Source organism: Nyctereutes procyonoides, unplaced genomic scaffold, assembly GCF_905146905.1.
Source record: "Nyctereutes procyonoides isolate TBG_1078 unplaced genomic scaffold, NYPRO_anot_genome, whole genome shotgun sequence".
Taxonomy (NCBI): domain Eukaryota; kingdom Metazoa; phylum Chordata; class Mammalia; order Carnivora; family Canidae; genus Nyctereutes; species Nyctereutes procyonoides.
Window position 1 is genome coordinate 20,459,818 of NW_026575159.1, and position 19,988 is coordinate 20,479,805.

General features: G+C 50.0%; 1 long non-coding RNA gene across 7 annotated transcripts in view; it reads left to right on the forward strand.

Moving 5' to 3' along the window:
• The first annotated feature begins 1,208 nt into the window (after positions 1-1,208).
• Positions 1,209-19,988, forward strand: part of LOC129502410 (uncharacterized) — a 234,571-nt gene continuing 215,791 nt past the window's right edge. For 5 of the 7 annotated variants that reach the window (XR_008662960.1, XR_008662962.1, XR_008662958.1 and 2 more), the window contains exon 1: positions 1,209-1,340. This is a non-coding gene — a long non-coding RNA (uncharacterized LOC129502410). Of the gene's footprint in view, positions 1,341-3,517; positions 3,711-16,393; positions 16,517-19,988 lie in introns of those variants that run through there. The other 2 variants (XR_008662959.1, XR_008662961.1) reach the window with 2 other exon arrangements.

Genomic DNA, 19,988 nt, shown 5'->3' on the forward strand with positions numbered 1-19,988 from the left:
GACGCGTCCAGCCCCGCCAAGGAGCCAGGCACCGAATAACCGTTCTGGAATTATGAAAAAAGCATCAGTTGAAGATTTTTTTTTTCTTTTTCAAGAGAGGGGAACGATTCACCTCGGGAAGAGGCTGTGGCAATGGGAAAAACTGAATATGACCCAAGAGGGAGGGAGGAGTGGGAGGGTAGAAATGATGGGGGAGGGTGTAGGCATTGTGTGGGGGAGACGGGGGATGGGGGAAAGCCTCTGCTTCCGTAATACTGAAATCATACATTTGCGTGTCCATCTTTTCACCAGACTGTGCCCTCCTTCCATGGTCTGTGCCCAGCTCGTCCTTGAGACCCTCCCCATCGCCTCGCAGGGCATCGGCTCCCCGTCGGTGCTCAATAAATGCTCAAGTGCGTCGGTCCAGTGCAGGGCTTACGAGGAGAAAGCAAGGAGGCCGGCGCTCCGCAGTTGCTTCGGAGGGGCTCTCGGGCATTCAAGGAGGGGGTGCGGTGGGGGTGGGGGACAGGCCTACTTTACAGCGGAGGGAGCGGTGCAGACAGCCGGCTGTCTACCCGGGGCTTGCCATCCTCAGCCCTCGGGGACGGACAGGGATGTCGGAGGAGGTGGGGAGCTGCGTGCGCCCTTGTCACCAGGCCCGCGGATGCTGGGTGGTACCCACGGAGGCGCTCGGGTCACTAGGGACGGAGCTAAGCCTGGGGTCTTCCCTCCCATCTCGGGGCACCTCGCTCCTTCGGTGTCACCGACCTCGCCTTCCCCATCGGGCCGGTGGGAAGGCTCCCTGCCCCCAGGGCGCCGGGATGGGGGGGAGGGCTGGGCTGGGAGAGGCAGCGCGCACAGCCCGGCGCTCGGCGTGCGGGCATCCCCGCAGGGTTCGCGGCCGCGGCACGCGGTGGGGCTGAGCTCCCGCGCGGTGCGCAGCGCTCCCCTCCCCTCCTCCCACCCCTGCTCCATCGGGCCTCCCGGCCGCGGCGCCCCAGGCCCGCCCCGCCTCCCCCTGCAGCCCTGGGCGCCCCGCGCTGCCCCCGGCGGCGGGCGGAGGGGCGCGCGGGGCCCGAGGACGCACGCGGCCGGCCAGGCGGCGCGCTCCCCCCTCCCCTCCCCTCCCTCCCCTCCCCCGCCCTGACGTCACGGGCCGCCCGCCAGCCCCGCGCTCGGGCGGGCAGAGCGCGTGCGGCCGCCGAGCACATGGGCCCGCGGGCCGGGCGCGCTCGGGGCGGGCGGGGGGCCGCGCGCAGCCTCGGGCCCCCGCGCCCCCCGCGCCCCCGGGCGCATTTCCACGCCGAGAGAGCGTCGGCAGCCCCGGCGACCTGCACACGCACGGCGGGACCCACCTTCCAGTAAGTTATAGGATTTTGCCCTCCGCGTTTCTGGGAACTCGCGAGCCCCGGCCTGGCGGGCTGGGCTGGGATGCGCCAGGAGCGGGGGGCACCTGGGCACCGGGGGGGACCCGGGGGCGGGGGGGGGTGTCGGATCCCCGCATGTGCGCCTTCACCGTGCACCGGCCTCATCCCCAGATTCGAGAGTGGCAGTGAGTTTGGGCGTCGGTGGGGGGCGGAGGGGGGGGAGGCATCCCATGCCCGTGCATGCCTAGAGAGAATTCGGGGTCCGTGCACTTGATGGAAGGCATGTTGCGACCCAGCAGAGCTAAAAATAGCCCCTCCTCCAATCAGTACCGACTTGGGGTCGCAGCTGCGGTTGGGAGGACCCTCGGGAAGAAGCGAGAGGTCCGTGCACCCTTGTGATGCTGCCTCCATCCTCTGACCACCGGGTGATTTTCACAAGCCCACCAACTTGTTTTTGGAAACTTTCTCTGCCTTGGCATTGCATTTACAGATTGCTGGTGGCCCCCCACACCCCACCCTTATCATGGCAGTCCTTTCTGGATGGCTTGTTGGCTTAACTGTTTCACCCTCCCTGGACTACCGTGCTCTTAGTTTTGCCAGTGTTGGGGGTGGGTATTGACTTTCAGGAAGGGCAGCCATGAGGCTGCATGTGTCCGGTGCCCGGATACACTGTGAATTTTTCCTGATACTTTGTAAGCGTGGAATATTCTTCTGCTCCCTGGAGCCCCTGACTTCAGGCTCTTCAAGGAGATGAGAGGCGAGGTGGGGGGGCAGGGTAAATCACTTGTGGGGGTTTTTAGGGAGAGGAGGGTGAAGTTTTGGTTTTCCTTTCTGGTCTTGTGTTTTCCAAAGCGAGGCTGGCAACCCCCTCTGGCCCACTTCACCACCGTGAGTCCTGCCTCCTGGAGCTGTTTAGCTGCGGGGAGGAAGCAAACCCTGGAGAAACGTGTGTTTGTGTGTGGTGGGTGGGCGGGGGCCCCAGGACGTAGGGGCTGTATCTGCTCTGCTCTTAGTCATAGGATGTTGCAGACCTATTTTGCATACTGGCGTTGACAAGTTGAGGCTTGTTCATTTGACACAGTCCTGTGGTCACAGCAAATCTCTCTAAAACTCTAGCCCGTGGAAAAGGTGGTTATATGGATCTTCTGAACCCTGAGCGTGGAACTTCCTGAAATATTTATTAGGAGAAAAACCTTCCTGGAGGCAGCAAAAGGACAAACAGAACGGCTGGCCGGGCCGAGCCTCGTGGCCTGGTCTCCACGACTTGAGGGGACTTACATCTGAGAGGTGAGGACGACCTCGTGGCCTCAGCCGTGGGCAGGCAGCCTGGCCCGAATTCCTCGTGTAGGTCTGGCGATGGAAAGGCTGGGTAGGTCCGGTGCCCACCCTAATGCTGTACCCGCTGAACTCCCAGAGGGGATTTATTATGTGGTCCCGTTGCTGTTTGGCCTGCTGAAGTGTGCTGTTTATTGTTGTTGCTGCTTCACCTACCCTGTGGGCAGAGTGCTGCATAAACCGGGCTTCTCTTGAAAAGTAGACGGAATCAGCTTCTTTTTCGGATTTTCCTCTCTCTTCCTGCCCTTCCCATGCTGTCCGGTGTGCTCTTTCTGTCCGTGGCTGGAGCATTTTTTAGGCCTGGAAGGAGGGAGTTCTTTTTTCTCACTTCTAAGTTATCTGACCCGCACTGGTGGTGTCTGTGATTGCTGGTCTGAAAACCCGGATGAATTCTCACTGGCCACATCCAGTCTGTCCCTTGTGCCTCAGCTTTTTTCTTTCTTTCTTTTTTTTTTTTTTTCTTTCTTGGATGGCAGGCAGGCAGGCTGGCCGGGCTCGGGGCCTTCTGCCGGCTTGCGATGGACACTTTTCTGGGACAGCTCCGCTCAAGAGGCTCCTGGAGGATGAGACACCCCTACTTTCGTCTTTATCTTCTTTGTGTCCCTGGATTTGGTCAGCTCAATGACAAATCAGCCCTGTCCTGAAGAAGCCAAGGACCCTGGATGGTTGCCCGGTCCATATTGCCTGGCGAGGTGGCCATGGGCCTGCTGCAGGCTGCTTCCACGGTGCTTGTGTGAAGTCACATGCCTTCCTGGATGGATGCTTGGGCTTTTTATTTTGTGTTCCTTTTCACCATTGGCCGTAGACACATCACTCTCCTTGTTTTTGTTCTTCTCCTTCCCTCCTATCGCTGGTTTATAATGTCTTTAAGAGACTAGGACTCCCTTGTTCTACATCTCGCCTTTGTAGGGAGACCCGGGTCCAAGGTGGGAACAGAGCATCATTTGATGAGCCCTGTTGATGGGGAGACTTCCATACTCTGCTTAGGAAACCTCAGAAATTCTGGATGCTGCTCAAGATGGTCCTTTGGTAGGTGCCTCCTTGGTCTCTTCTGTTTTTCTAAGTAATCTAAGCAACTAATAACTGTAGTAATAATAATTGTAATAATAAAATGATAGTGGTTCCTGTAATAACAGGAAGTTGTAGATCATGCCAAGTATGTTCTTTGCACTTTTATGCCCCTTACAACCTCACCGGGCAATTATTATAAAATGTCTAGCAATGATGAGGTTCTTACCATGGGCCAGTGTCAATTTTAAATGCTTTAAATGTATTATCTTATTTAACCTCCCAATAATCATATAAAATAGAATTATTATTATTATTACTAATATTATCTTATTTAACCTCCCAATAATCATATAAAATGGGATTATTATTATTATTTTATTATTATTACTACCAGTATTTTGCAGATGAAGAACCCACAGCTCAGAGGGTTTGAAAATATCCCTTCAGGTCACACAGTTGGGGAGCAACACAACCATCACGATTTGGCCCAGGGCCTGCTCTCAGAAGTCAGAGGGCAGTGAAATTAAAAATAAGCAAGGGATGCTTGTTGGCCTGGAGCAGGAGGACTCAGGCAGGATAGAAACCGTAACATCATGTACAAAGACACCACTTGCTTGGGCTGCCTGCCTCTTCCGCCCTGGGGAAGCACGCTGTACCAAGTGGGGCCAAGGAGTCTCAGAAAGACCTTCAGTGTCTGGAAAGCTCTGGCCCCAGGGTCTGGGGAACAAAGCCCCTGGGGTCCGGGCAGGAGCCTCAGATATGGTTCAGAAACTATCAGCATTTGTTAAGTGCCACATCCAGGCACCCTGCCTGACTTTGTGACCAGCATTTAATTACTATCAACTCCACAGCAGATGGGAGATGGAGCTCTTTTAGCAAATGATCACATCTTCCCTTCCCTCACATTCTTGCAACTACTCAGAGTCCCTGCCTTTGTCCTGAGTGCGTGTAGCTCCTGTAGCTACTGAACCTACCCATAGAAGATTGTGGTGGCCCCTCTCAACCCCACCAGTAAAAACAGTAACAGTATGGGTCATAAAACACAAGCCTTACATTCACGAGGCCAAAATGGTCTCAGTCATTTTTATTGGACGAATTCTGAGTTGTCTTTCCCTTGTTTTCTCTTCCTCTTTTTGGGGGAGTAAAGGTAGAGTGTGTTGTTTTGCTGGCATCTGGCGGGTCATCTGAGCCCCAGGATTACTTGTTTACCTGCCTCTTTTTCCCTTGCTGACCATGGGCTGCTTGAGAGCAGTGGAGGGCGGGGTGGGGAGGGGCAGGTGGGCATCTTCACCTGTCTGCTGCCTAACACAGCCCTGGTGCTTAGTTGAATCAGGCGGTTATTCAAGGAAACAAGCAGCCCCCAGTCTACAGTCACTGTCTTAGAGGTGATACACTCCAACGTGGTAGGAAGTGGAGGGTTTGCCCTGCTGGACACTGAAGAAAGAGAAGGAAACCAGCTAGCAGCATGAGGCATCTGGGGACGGTTAAGACGTATACAGATCAGGGTTATTTTGGGGCAAGTTACTTCACCTCTGTAAGCCTCAGTTTTGTTATCTATAAAATGGGGATGATACAGCACCACCTTCACAAGTTGCTGTGAGGAGGAAGTAGGGGATGAAGAGCAGGCATTCAGCAGAGTGCCCGGGCTCATAGTAAACCCTCAAAAAAAGTTAGCTAATATTACTGCTACAATTACTGGGTTTTATTACTTCCTGTGGCTGCTTGGAGTAGTGGTTTCTGAATACATTTTAATGTATTTAATGTTAAAAAAGAGGGTAAGATGGCAGTGACTTCACTAGAGGTCTTTGCAAGCATCTGAGAGACAGGCTGGCTGTTACAAAAAAGAGATCAGCCATCAGGGAAGCTGCAGGCACAGGTCTGTGAAAGGACAGGGATGGGAGGTGCCCCTCAGGCCTCAGCCTGTCTTTGCAGGTTACTTAACCTCTCAGCTTGCTATCCAGGGAGAATGGTTTTTCCCTCTCAGGGATGGTGCAGAGCACTTAGCACAGAGGAAGTAAGTTCTTGAAGACAGAAGAGCAGTTGTCATTATTTATTATTCTTTAGGACACCCTTTTCCTGGTAGCTTTGCTACTCTGCACAAGATTGATTGATCCCATCCATTCATTCATTTGCTGAGTAGTGTGCCAGGCACTGTTCTAGCTGCCAGAGATCCAGCAGGAAAAGAAAGAGACAAAAATCTCTGCCCTTCTGTAGTGTCCTTTCTAGTCCAAGCCATGCAGCGGGGGGCAGGATGGTCCTCAGAGGGCGATGTGGAATGGATGGAGGCAGTGCAGGCCGACACTGCACCCCCTCTGTGTGGAGTGGTCCTGGCCCCGCCGTGCCATTGGGCACAAGGTGCTTAGCACCAGGCCTGGCATGTGGTAGTTGTTATATAAGTCGTAGTTGCTATATTTGTATTATCCCATTTACCCTCCTGAGATTTTTCTTTGTGGCACTGCTTATGGGCTGAATGTGTCCTTCCAAAATTCATATGTTGAGATTCTGACCCCCAGTGTCATGGTGCTTGGAGGTAGGGCCTTTGGGAGGTGATTAGGGATAGATGAGGTAGGGTAGAGGGCCGGTCCTCATGATGGGGTTACTACATTCATAAGAAACTACGCCAGAGAACTTTCTTTCTCTCTCTGTGTGAGGACACAGCAAGAGGGTGACTTTGTAAGCCAAGAAAAGAGCTCTCAGCAGAAGCCAGTTGTGTCAGAACCACGATCTTGGACTTCCTAGCTTCCAGAACTGTGAGAAATGAATTTCTATTGTTTAAGCTGCTCAGTCCATAGTGTTTTGTTACGGCAGACCAAGCAAACAAAGACAGTACCTCTCATTGCCGAATATACCCTATAGGTGTCCTCTCAATAAATCATAAATTCTGTAAGGTTGAGGGCTTGTAGCCATTCATTTTTGTTAATCGAGCAAATAGTGACTGCATGCCTACTCTGTGCCAAGCAACTAGGTAACAGAGATGCAGAAAGGGACAAAAGGATTTCTGTGCATATATGGTGCTTGCATTACGGCTGAGAGAGACAGAGAAAGAACAGTAGGTAGACGTAAGACCTAAGGATGTTACTAGTGTTTTAGAGGGTAACACGTTCTATAGGAGCTGGTCGAGCGGGTGAGGGTCTGGAGGGCTGGGGGTGGGCTGCAGGGTTAAGTTGGCTGGTCAGGGCTGCTTCTGTTGAGAGGCAGACATTGGAGCAGACTTGAAGGAAGTGAAGGAGGTTAGTCTAGAGGAGGCTGTTCCCGGCTTTGGGGAGAGCCAGGATAGAGGCTGGGAGCAGTGGTGAGTCTGTGAGATGGAGGAGCAGCACGAAGAATGAACTGGAGCAGTGGTGTGAGCAAGGCGGACAGAGGCAGGAGACACCAGGGCAGCCTGCAGCGGATGTTCACATTCACAGGCCTTTCCTAAGACTGTGTGGGTTTTTTTTTTAATTATTTATTTATTTTTTAATTTAGGGGTAATTGACCTACAGCGTCCTTAGTTTCAGGTGTATATCACCCTGGGTTCTGTATTTGTAGGCACAGTGAGCTGAGCCCTGCAGCAAGTCGAGTTCACCTCTGTCACCTTACATGGTGATTTGTCTTCTACTCTGTAAAATGCGGAACTATTCGTTTTTTTTTTTTTTAAGATTTTATTTATTTATTCATGAGAGACACAGAGAGAAAGAGAGGCGGAGACACAGGCAGAGGGAGAAGCAGGCTCCATGCAGAGAGCCCGGTGTGGGACTTGATCCTGGGTCTCCAGGATCAGGCCCTGGGCTGAAGGCGGTGCTAAACTGCAGAGCCACCTATTCGGGGTTTTAGATAGAAAACTGATTGGGTGTGATTTAGCGTTTGAAACGATCCGTCTGGCTGCTGTGGTGAAAAGGGCCTAAATCAGAGTCAGAAGCCAGGGCACCAGGTGCAAATGAGCAAGTATCACAGGCCCTTGGTCCAGGCTGCTGGTGATGGACATGCGTACAAGTGATGAGCTTCTGGACTGTTCACTGCTCTGTCCCAAGCACCTAAAACTGTACTGGCCCACGTGGTGGCCACCAGCCCTTACTTATATGGCCACTGAACACTTGAAAGTGGGGAGTCTGAATGGAGATGTCACGCATGTGGAAAATACACATCGATTTTAAAGACTTAGTACAAAAAAAGAATGTAAAGTATCTCACTAAGGAATTCTTGAAAGTTGACTGTATATTGAAATGATATTTTGGATATATTGGCTTAAATACATTATCGAAATTAATTTCCTCTGTTTCTTTAAACTTTTTAAAAACGTGGCTACTAGAAAATCTGAAAGTACACGTGGCTCGTGTTCTGTTCTGTTTGTGTGCAACAGGGCAGCTCTAAAACGGTGCCTGGGACGTGGTAGGCATTCAGGAATGGAATGAGCGAGTGGGTGAGTGAGCAAGCGCAGGCACAGGGGGTAGTGAATAAGAAACCACCCAGTCTGGAAGAAGCTCTCCGTGTAGGAGAGAGGCAGATCACTGATGATACCTGCTAGGAGGTTGGGGGAGACGTATTGAAATGGAGGCAGCTGGGTATGTGGCAGCTGGATCCTCCAGTCCCTACCTGAGCGGGAAGAGGGGTGAGGGGTCTCTGGTCTCAGCAAGGGCCTGGAAGACAGGGACCTGAGAGGGTAGGCTCATGTGTGTCAGGAGGAACGATGGCAAGAAGCTGGGGCACTCTCAAAAGCCTTAAATGACCAGGCACAAGTGGACGTAAATGGGTCCTGCAAACTCTGGGTGCTTTCCAAGGATTGCAACCGAGGAGTAGTTTTCCAGACTCCACATTTAAAGTGGTGACAAATGCAGTTGGAGGGAGCGGTTTTAGAACAGAAGTACCTGAGTTGGAGATTACAGGCCCTTGGTGGACGGAACTGTGATGGGAAATTTAGCTTTCTTCGTGTGAAAGGAATGGGAGCTTATCTTTGAAAATCTGGGAAAAAAATCCATAAAAGTTAAATATGATTTCTTGAGTTACATATGGTCACTGTTTTGTCTTTATTGTTGAGGTTGTCATTCGGTGTCTATGGTTGCATCCTGACTTGTCTTGGTTACCATTAGGTAGTGGGCATTCCTGAATGTTCTTGTGTACTTTATTTTTATTGCATAGATAACATTTCTATTCAGTGACTGTTTCATTGCTCACTGAATCATTTGTCTCATTTGGATGCGCAGCTCCACAATAGACTTTTTTGTGTATATCAAGTTTTTTATTGTTTAGTTAAAACTTTTTTTTTTTTTGTAAATCCTCGGATTTAGGATTGTTACCTCATAGTGTCTCAATATTTAAAAATTTTTAAGTAATTTTTGGGCTCATGAGATTGGCCCTGAAGCCACATTTGTCGTTTTCTGGTGAGAGGTGTGATGTGTGTTGCTGCCAGTGGTGCAGTGATACCTGATAGGTCATTAACATTTATGCATAATGTGTATTACATGCTAGACATGTGTATTACATGCATGTTTATATGCATCATAGACACTTTAAAAAAAGATTTTATTTATTTATTCATGAGAGACAGACAGAGATGCAGAGACACAGGCAGAGGGAGAAGCAGGCTCCCTGTAGGGAGCTCGATGCGGGACTCGATCCCAGGACTCCATCTCAGGATCATGACCTGAGCCAAAGGCAGACGCTCAACCACTGAGCCACCCAGATGCCCTTGCATCATAGGCACTTGTATTAGATTTTTCTTTACTTTCATTTATTCAGCAGATGTTTGTGGAATGCCTTTTGTGTAGTGAGCATTGTTCTAGGCCTTGGGTATTCAGTAGTGATCAACAGATACGGTACCAGTTTTCACAGAGTTTATTATGTCATGGGGAGACACAGAAAGAAGCAAACGTACAAAAAAAGCCCATTATTGTAAGGAATATGAAAGAATATGAATAGAATAATGGGAGAGGATAGTTTATGCAGGATGAAAGCGTCAATACTGAAATCCTGCGTTGCAGTGAGACATGAACACCCGGGACAAGTTCACCAGAGAAGGAGCAGAGCACATGTGAAAAGGGAAAAATTGACAAATGTGACTAGATATTAAAGAAGAAAGCACATCTGAGCGCAAGAAGCTGTTATAATGAGGGTAGAGAGTTCCCCCAAGTCAATAGCTAAAAGCCAAACAACTTCATAGTAAAGTAGGTAAAAGATAGGAACAAGCAGCTCTCAAAGGAAGAAAGAGTGAAGAGTATGTGTGAAAGGTCCTGAAGCTCCCTGATAAGGTCAAGCCCTCCTCTCATTGAGGTCTGACGTCTATACAGCAGATCCCCTCTTTTTTCGGTGTACGACCCGAGGCATTTTCGTCAAACACACAACAGCTATGTAACACTGCTGTGTAAGCCTCACCATCAAGATACAGACCATTGCCATCGCCCCCAGACTTCCCTCCTGTCCCTTGCAGTCGGCCAGCTTCCCCAGACCCCAGCTGCTGACAACCAGTCATTTGTTCCCTGACCTTACAATTTTGCCTTTTTCATGTAAACGGCATTATCTAGCATGTAGCACCCGAGTCTGGTTTTTTTCTCACTTAGCCGAATGCATGGGAGATTGGTTCGTGATGCTTCGTGGATCAGCGGTTCGGTTGAGATTGCTGTTCTGTTCACGGATATGCCACTGGTTCAGTTCACATCTTCCGGTTGAAGCACATTTGTGTTGTGTCCAGGGGGTACATTTTTCATGTTTTATTTTTTTTTTAATATTTTATTTATTTATTCATGACAGACACACAGAAAGAGAGGCAGAGACAACCGGCAGAGGGAGAAGCAGGCCCCATGCAGGGAGCCCAATGTGGGACTTGATCCCGGGTCTCCAGGATCACGCGCTGGGCTGAATGCAGGTGCCAAACCGCTGAGCCACCTGGGGATCCCATTTTTCATGTTTTAAAATGTGCCCAAGATAGGAAGTCCAACTCAGATCTTGGCGGGACAGTGTGGCACAGGATCCCCTGACTCGGCTAGCGACCGTGTGAAGTCACCTGTGAGACCTGTTGGCAGCGTGCAGTAAAATCGAAAATGTGTGCAGCCCCACTCCTCCATCAGTCTGAGAATTCACAGCTCATGCTCTCTGTTACTCAAAGATACTTTTATTTTATTTTTTAAAGATTTTTATTTATTCATGAGACACACAGAGAGAGAGAGAGAGAGAGAGAGAGAGAGAGAGAGGTGGAGAGAGAGAGAGAGAGAGGCAGAGACACAGGCAGAGGGAGAAGCAGGCTCCATGCAGGGAGCCTGACGTGGGACTCGATCCCGGGTCTCCAGGATCAGGCCTTGGCTGAAGGCAGCACTAAACTGCTGAGCCACCTGGGCTGCCCTCAAGGATACTTTTAGAGATGGATGCTGAGTGTCTAAAGAATGGATTAGAAGGATTTAGATCAAAGTCACTATTGTCATCTTAGGAGGAAGGAGGGGAGGGGGCTTTTGGTGAGGGTCAGAAGGCTACTTTAACTATTTTTAGTGCTTTCTGAAAGCATAAATAATAATAGACTTGCAAAATGCTTCCTGGAGGAGGTGACCTCTAAAGCTGAGTCATAAAGCGTAAGTAGGAGTTAGTTCGGAGAAGAAGTGGGGAAAGGGAGCGATACCTGTCCCATGTCCCCAGCTGGCTGCTTCTCTCCCTGTTTGTGAGCCGTGACTGTTAGAAATGAATCTGCAGATGCCAATCCTCTGGAAGAATCCAGTCATTGCTAACCCTTCGGGATCTCTCAAGCCCCGTATCTACCTAGCTGCCTCTGACCAGACAAGCCATGCTTCTGACCCATGCCCCTGGCGTCCTATGGAACAGACAGCATCAGCCTGTAGACTGGGGTTGGTGGGGGCTGCGTTCCTGCCCGGCCCCACCGTTCACGTCCTCTGGGCTGTTCAGCGGCTACTCCCTGCAGGCCTTTTATGCAGCAGGTACTCCAACCAAAAATGAGAAGGCATTATGAACTTTCAGTCTTGGAGTTTCAGGATCTGGTTTGCCCACTGAAATGCACGCTCTGGCCAGGGCAGGAGGAAGCACCCAGACAGGTAGGACAGGCTGCAGGAGGTGGGAGCTCCCAGGAGGCCGTTCTGGCCCTGTGATGTCAGCTGTTAGCGCTGGACCAGAGGCGAGATGGTTGCATAACCAGGGTCAAGGATTCAGGAATCCTTCGGGTATAAAACCTCATTGTACCGTCTGAGTTGTGTCTGCCCAGACACTCTCCGTGTGCTACAGTTACTGAAGGAGTGATTTCCCCTTTCCTTCGTCATCCCTTGCTTGTTTAAAAACCCTTTGCTTTTCCTTTTCAACAAATGACTATGCAGGGAATGCCCTTCTGATTGAGAAAGCATGTATGGAATGTCCAGAGAGATGATAGGGAGAGGATAGTGCCTTTGGCTCTGGGAGGATGGAGGAGGCTCAGGCCAGGGGGCAGCCTCCAAGCTGCTCCTCCCAGGTGCTCTGGGGGAGAAGGTGGCCTTCTGTAATGGGGCAGGGGCAGCGGGGACAACGGGAAACACAGCCTGTGGGGGTGAGGCCCCAGGTCCCCACGCTGCTGTCCTCTCAGTCCAAACCTGGCCAGGACAGACTGGCCTTTGCCTCATGGTTTTTTTATGGACCAGATGCACTGATATGTTTTATAAGAAGCGATGCTCCACAAGGATAGGAGATCTCTTTGTCTCTAAGTGGGAAGATCCGCTGAAGTGATCCCAAGACTGCCTCTAGCCCTGGTTGGATGAATCATTACTTAAGTGGGACTATGGAATCACCCCCATCAGAGTGAATGCCGCAAGGGGCCGCCGTCTGCTCCAGCTGCTGTCCCATAAATTACTGGGGACTTTGCACACAGAGGACCTTTTGTTTTTTTCCTATTACCTTTTGAAAAATGGGAAAAGCCAATCATCCTGCAAGAGGGCACAGTCTCAGCTACATTAGCTGGAACGTTCTTCAGAGACTCCGCGCCCAGGACACCACGTGTGGACAGATCCCTCCGAAATGGCACTCTGATCTCATCCCTGCCCCTGTTCGAGACTGTCCATAGGATAAAGTCCAAGTGCCTCAGCTTGTTTGGAAGGCCACTGGCTGCCTCTTCAGTCCCACATGGAACCCTTCCAGCTCTGCTCTCCATGCAGAAGTCCGTTCTGTCTCCAAAATAAACACACACGTGGGGCAGATGTGGCCGGCAGTTTGCATTGGCCGCGGTGGCTCTCCCGTCACACCAGCAGACGTGCTGTGCTTTCCTGTGCCCCTAGCGCCCAACGGGGACCTGGTCGTGCCACCATGGGTGCTCCCTGCTTAAATCCTTATGGACTCAAATGCCATAAGTGGGCCAGCCCTTTCCTGAAGATAAGGCAAAGGCATTCCCATTTCTTGCCATCGAACAGTTTGCCTGGGGTGTTCTGAATTGCTTCTTCAGACCCTTACGTACTTTTGTGATGGGCTGCATGTGCCTGGAAAAGTAATTGCTTCTTAGATTCTAGACTGTGCCTTTCCTTTTCCTGTTCCCTCTCTGCCTCAACACATGTTGGCTTTGCTTCCCACCCCCTGACACCCCCCACCCCCCACCCCCCGAGGAAGCCAGTCCTTTTGTATCCTGCTGGATGGGAACTTGCGGTGGTGTTGTTGGGCTGTTCCTGGGCAGTGGTGTTGATGGTTTCCCAGCAGCTCCCGTGGGTGAGTCACCGCTGGTGGCCGTCAGGGGAACACGTGTGATTTTGGGATTCCTCTGCATTTGCAGTGAGCAGTCATAGCAGAGTTGCTCAGAGAAACAAACAGCCACCACAGGGAGAAAAGCCCCACCCTACTTTGTACAGCTTTCCCTGTCTTATCTTCATGAGCTCGGTGCAGGAAAAATTCATTAAGGACCTGGTTGGAAATTACGCACACCTCCAGGAGGGGTCACAGAGGAAGAACCATGGATTTTACAGTGTGAAAGAGCCAGTCCTTGTCTTTGAGAGATCTCGACAGAGTGAGAGCAAAAGCGCTGTCACTATGATGCAGCATTAATTCATTACGATGCAGCATCATGGTATTTATTTAGTATTATCCATCGCTCTATGGAAATGCCACGCAGCACATAGCTCCTAAGCCCTGACTGGGTACCAGTGTTAACTTTTCAGGGCACCTGGGTGGCTCAGTCGGTTAAGCATCTGACTTTGGCTCAGGTCATGATCCCAGAGTCCTGGGATCGAGCCCCGTGTCCGGCTGGGCTCCCTGCTCAGCAGGCAGTCTGCTTCTCCCTCCCCCTCTGCCTCTCCCCCCTGCTCATTCGCTCTCGCTCACTCTCTCTTGCTCACTCTCTGAAATAAATAATTGAAATCTTAAAAAAAAAACACTTTTCCCACATGAATTCGTGGGAATTCATGTAGTAAGTGTAGTAAGTGTGAACTAATTCCGCGTGTAAATTGCACTTGAACAGCTGCACTCAGGCCCCCAGCGTTTGCCACGTCTCACGTGCAGGTGCTGCGCTGGGTTTGCAGCTCTGCCACTGAGAAGGGCTTGGGGATTCCTCTGAAACCCTCCCCATGGAGTGAGTCCAGTGCAGGAAGACACACATAGGATTTCGCACGTCGACAGCACCGTGGTGAGATAGTGGTTCTCAGGGGTGAAAATGAGGATGCTGGAGTCCAGGAAGCCAGGCACCTGAGCACAAAGGAAGGCTTAGGAGAGCAGGTGATGTAGGTGGGTCTCCAGGGATAGGATGGCAGAGATCTGGTTGGCTGGGAAGGCTGGGGTCAGGGACAGGGTTGGTGGGGTGGAGCGGAGTAGGTGGAGATGGGTTTGCCTGCGATAGGAGGGCCATGAAGAGTCTTTGTTTCTTATCTCTGAGTGGGAACACGAATTCCTTCCTCTGGCTGATGGTGAGGATCTGTAGTAATCATAGTATGGTACCCACAAGAGCCAAGCCCACTGTGTGAAGGGCACAGCACCACCTACTTCACTTGCATGACCCCATGTATCATTCAGCATTACCTTGTATATAGCAACCATTATCAACCCCATTTTCCGGGTGGGACAAACTGAGGCTTAGAGGAGTTAGCTGACTTGCCCAGGTTCACACGACTCTTAAAAGGTGGATGGGAACCCAGGTCAGAGTGTGGACGCTGGGTTTGGAACCAACCCTATAACTCCAGATTGCCAGGAAATTAAAAAAAATGAATATTTTTCCCTAGATGGAAGTTTCTTGTTATTCCCATCCTTGTTTTCTGATCCCCTGTCTTCTGCAGTATTGCAAAAGGGCAGGACAGTTTGGATTTCAGCTACATATTTTAGTTATCAGGACCCCAGGTCTCTGGTTCTGAATGAGACAATCTCTAGATAAAGATTGAGAGAAAAGGGAAGAATTGAAGTTGTAGCTGTCCTAGGTGATGTGAATTGCGGGCACAGGGCTTCCAGGTATTGTTTTTTCTGTGTCATAAACCTGTTTTAATTATTTATAAATAAGACTTGGTGGCAGTGAGGGAGGGGGCTTGATGGGTACATTGATAAAGCACCAACGGAGACGAAACACTTGAGTGTCTGGCTCAGCTCAGCCCTCTCCTCCCTCACTCTCCCTCTGATTTCTGAGCAAGAGAACAGGGTGCAACCTCCATTTGCCCTCCTGGTGACACTTGTAAGTGCCGCTCCGTACCCAGCTTGGCTTCGGGCAGCACGGGGCAGCAGTGACAACATCCAGTGGGCCTTCCCTTTATGTCCCTGGCCTCGTGCCTGCCTCTGTTTCCTCAGATCCTAACGCTAGACTGTCTGCTTTGAACCTCAGCTCTGCCTCGAAGTAGCTGCGTGACCTTCACATCTCTGGGCTGAGTTTCTTTCTCTGTAAAAGGTGACACAGGAGGAAACTGAGTTCTGTTGAACAGATTTAGGGCGTGCCGGTTACCTTCCAGGCACCACATCTGAAGCCCTGGGAACTCAGGCTCTCCCAGAGGTGGTGGGGGACTTGCCCTCCAGCTGGCACATCTGGGGGGTGGAGGGGGGAGGCAGAGAGGAAGTGGATGCAGGCCTGCTGCATATCTTACTTCTCACTCCTTAAACCCAATGTGAACAGGATGGGGAACGGACAGCAGGATTCTGAGCCCTGCAAAGAGGAAATGATTTTTGCACTGTCTCTTCTCCTGCGTTGCTAGTTTTCCTGGTGGGAAGGGGACCTAGTAGTTGAGGGGAAGCTCTCTTGCTGATAAGGCCTCCATGCCACCCCCCCCCCCATAAAAAAGAGTTTCTGGTGTTTGATTGAGGGGGAGTCGGGGCTGAGCAGGTGAGGACGCCTGGGCCACCTCTGCACCTGTCTGGAACCCAGGAGTCTGCCCAGTTGTGTCAGTGGTGGTGGCGGCGGCTGTGGTGGTGGTGGGGTGTTTTCTGTGTGGGGGTCACAGTGAGTGAACCATTCACGTCTCCCGTCTCTGTTTCTTCCCCTTTTTGTGAGGGGCTGGATTGAGTCTTGAACATCTTTTGCAATGTGCTGGGCCCTCACTTTCCTGTTTTGAGCTCCTGTTGCATGATGTACTCTGCTCCACCTGTGAGCTTGGAGTTACTCAATCTTTGTAAGCAGACCCTCCGGGGAAGCTGAGGTGATCATCATCCTTGCTGACAAATGGGGGTATTGAGGCATAGTTTAGTTTTAGGCTTTTAATTATTAAATTAAAATTTTTTTTATTGAGGTGAAATACTCATGATGAAATTTACCATTTTAACCATTTTTAAGAGTCCAATTCGGTGGCATTAAGCACTTTTGCTTTGTTTTGCAGCCATGAATCTCCGGAGCTGCTTCATCTTCCCAAACTGAAGCTCTGTCCCCATTAAACTCCTGATTGCTCCTCCCTCCAGCCCCTGGCAACCACTTTCTATCTCTGCAAATTTGACTAGTCCAGGTACCTCCCATCAGTGGAATCAGACAGTAGTTGCCCTTCGGTGACTGGCTTATCTCACTTCACGTAATGTCCTCCGTGTTCATCCCTGTTGGAGCACTGTTGGAATTCCCTTCTTTCTGAAGGCTGAATGATTTTCTGTTGTACGTGTGCACCATGTTTTGTTTATCTGTTCGTCTGTTGATGGACATTTGGGTTGCTTCCACTGTTTGGCTATTGTGAATTATGCTTCTGTGGACGTGGATGTAGAGGTATTGCTGGGTCATGTGACGATTTCTGTGTTTAATTTAGGGGGGAGACTGCTATGCTGTTTTCCGTAGCTGCTCCATATCCTCACCAACAGATATTATATAAATACATATATATACATACATGTATATACCATGTATATGTATACATAGCAGCCATCCTAGTCAGTATGAAATGATAGCTCACAGTGAGTTTGATTTGCATTTCACTAAATGACTGGTGGTGTTGAGCATCTTCTCATGTGCTTATTGACCACTTCTAGATCTGAGGAGAAACATTTGTTGTTGCTGTTGAATTGTAGGAGTTCTTATTTTAAAAAAATATTTTATTTATTTATTCATGAGAGACACAGAGAGAGAGAGAGAGAGAGGCAGAGACACAGGTAGAGGGAGAAGTAGGCTCCATACAGGGAGCCCGACATGGGACTCGATCCTGGGACTCCAGGATCATGCCCTGAGCTGAAGGCAAACACCAAACCGCTGAGCCACCCAGGTGTCCCGAATTGTAGGAGTTCTTTATATATTCTGGATATTAATACCTTTTCAGGCATACCATTTACGAATATTTTCTCCCATTCTGTGAGTTGTTTCTTCACTCCCTTGAAAGCATCCTTGGATGCATAAGTGTTTTTAATTTTGACAAAGTCCAACTTAGCTGTTTTTTTTTTTTTTTTTGTTGTTGTTCTTTTGTTGCCTATGGTTTTGGCATGAAATACAGAAATTGCACAAAATTCAGCCATGGTCATTCAGCCAGAAATGACAGAGTGCACATTTGCAGGTCAGGTCTTGCATATTTGCAGCACTGCCCTGAGTCTTCATCCTTTGGATTCCAGTGGTCAGTGTTTACCTCGTCGGGTGTCTCAGTTCAGCTTTCTTGTGCGTTATCTTGGTCATGCCCTCAGAGTTCTAGCAGGTGGATGTTCTTACTGAGCTTCCCAGAGTTGAGGGAAGCACCCAGGTTTCTGGTGAAGATTGGGTGAGGGCAGGTACTTGCTAATGTAGCAGTAATGGCCTAGCAGTGGTCACGGTGCATCTACCCTGGATATCCAGACATATCGAAATCCTGTCCAAGAGTTGTTTTTCTTTTTTCTTTTTTAATATTTTATTTATTTATTCATGAGAGACACATAAAGAGGCAGAGACACAGGCAGAGGGAGAAGCAGGCTCCATGCAGGGAGCCCGACATGGGACTCGATCCTGGGTCTCCAGGATCACGCCCTGGGCTGCAGGCAGCACTAAACCGCTGCGCCACTGGGGCTGCCCAAGAGTTGTTTTTCTTGCAGAATAAATGACTAGCAAATGTTTTTGGTAACAAACATTTTTGGTGACAGAGTGGGTGAGCAGATTTCATGTAGCTTCAATAGTCTGTTATACTCTTTTGATGTCTCCAAAATAAATGGTGGTCATTTATAGGCCAGTCATGGGACATGGTAGTAACTGGACACCTGTGAACCGGCACCTTGCTTAGGAGCAGAATATGACCAATGAGCACTGACTCTACCCATGTCTTCTTTCTGGTCTCTTCTACCCCTACCCCTCAGTGCTCTCCTCTAGAAAGAACCATGATCTTGGATTTGGGAGTTTGTTATATCTTTGCTTAAACTGTTTCACCATATACATGAGTATGTCTAAATACTATTTTCTTTCTTTTGAATTTAAATTCAATTAGCCAACATATAGTATATCCTTAGTTTCAGATGTAGAGTTGGGTGATTCATCAATTGCATATATCACACTCAGTGCTCATCACATCATGTGCCCTCCTTGATGCCCATCACCCAGTTAACCCATCTCCCACCTCCTCCCCTCCAGCAACCCTCAGTTCGTTTCCTATGACTAAGAGTCCTCGTGGTTTTTCTCCCTCTCTGATGACTTCCTACACTATTTTCTTTTCTTCCTTTTGAGCTTTACAGAAGTTCCATGCTCTAGGCAGTGTACTTGGCCACCCAGTTTCACAGTGATAAGTCCATGTTGGTGCATATCATCGTTGTGGTCTATTTCTCACTGTGGTAGTCTCCTCCACTCTGTGAACAGACCACAGTTTATTTATTCATTCTCCAAGGGCATGTGAATTGTTGGCATTTATTTTGTTTTGTTGCTTTTTTCCCCACACACAAACTGTGCTGCTGGGCATCCTCTTGTATGCCTGCTTACATAAGTTACAGGGTCAGGTTTGTGTTTAGGGTGCTGGGACCCCCAGAGCTGCTTTGGGATTGTCCCAGGATCATACACTCTCAAAGTTGGAAGGGACTTCTTTGGCCAAGTAGTTCACCTTCACTGGTAATCTAAAAGGAAGTGTTCTTGGTGTGGTGGTTAAAGAGCTCAGTTCCTGGAATTGGGTGGCCACCGCTCCTCCCTTGCCTTTGCCTCGTTCTGTTACTTCATCCATTGTGCAGTGGCCTTAACTTTTCCCTGCCTCAGTTTCCTCCGCTGTGAACCGAGGGTCAAAGTCTGGGTCATGGCGAGGTTGAAATGTGATAATGCGCGACGAACTCGGGGCTAGAGTGATAATAAGTACCGAGCAAGTGCGCCTACGGTTGCCATTGGCTTTCGTTGGTGCGTAAAGATCCCTTGCAGCTGTCCCAGACTGATGTTGAGGCAGAAGCGGGTGCCCAGAGAGAGGCGGTGACTCAGACAAGGTCACACAGCGGCAGCGGTGGGATTGGCGTTCTGGAAACAGCCTCTGACCTGTATAATTTTCCTTCATCGTGGGTACGGGACTCCAGGCCCGTCCACAGTGCTGCTGGACCGCTGCTCTCTGCCAGGTCATCTTGACCTGCCCACGTGGGACTTCCCCTCTTTCCAGACTTCTTGGGACCTCTGTGCATGGAATGCAGAAATGCAGCAATGCAGCGCGCCTCCTGCAGTGGAGCTGTGGTTCTGATGGCCCCAGGGGCTTCCATACCCCCAGCCAGGATAAGCCTTTCAGAAACTGATACACTGATTGCTGTCTAATAGAATGGGCTCCCCAGAGGCCCCACCCCACCCTGGATGCCTCCCTGAAGAACAAATAGCCTCCTAATTCCTCTGCTCCTCCCTGCCTCACATTCCAGCCTTGAGGCCCAAATCCTGGGTGGAGGGCAGGAAGATCCTTCTTCTAAGAGAAGGAACCCGGTTAATCTGCAAGATTGATTCATTCATTTATCCTGTCAGACCCAGAGCCTGGGCTTCTTACTACTGGGGATTGGCCTGGCATTTTGAATTATCCTGTTAACTGGTGGCAGAAA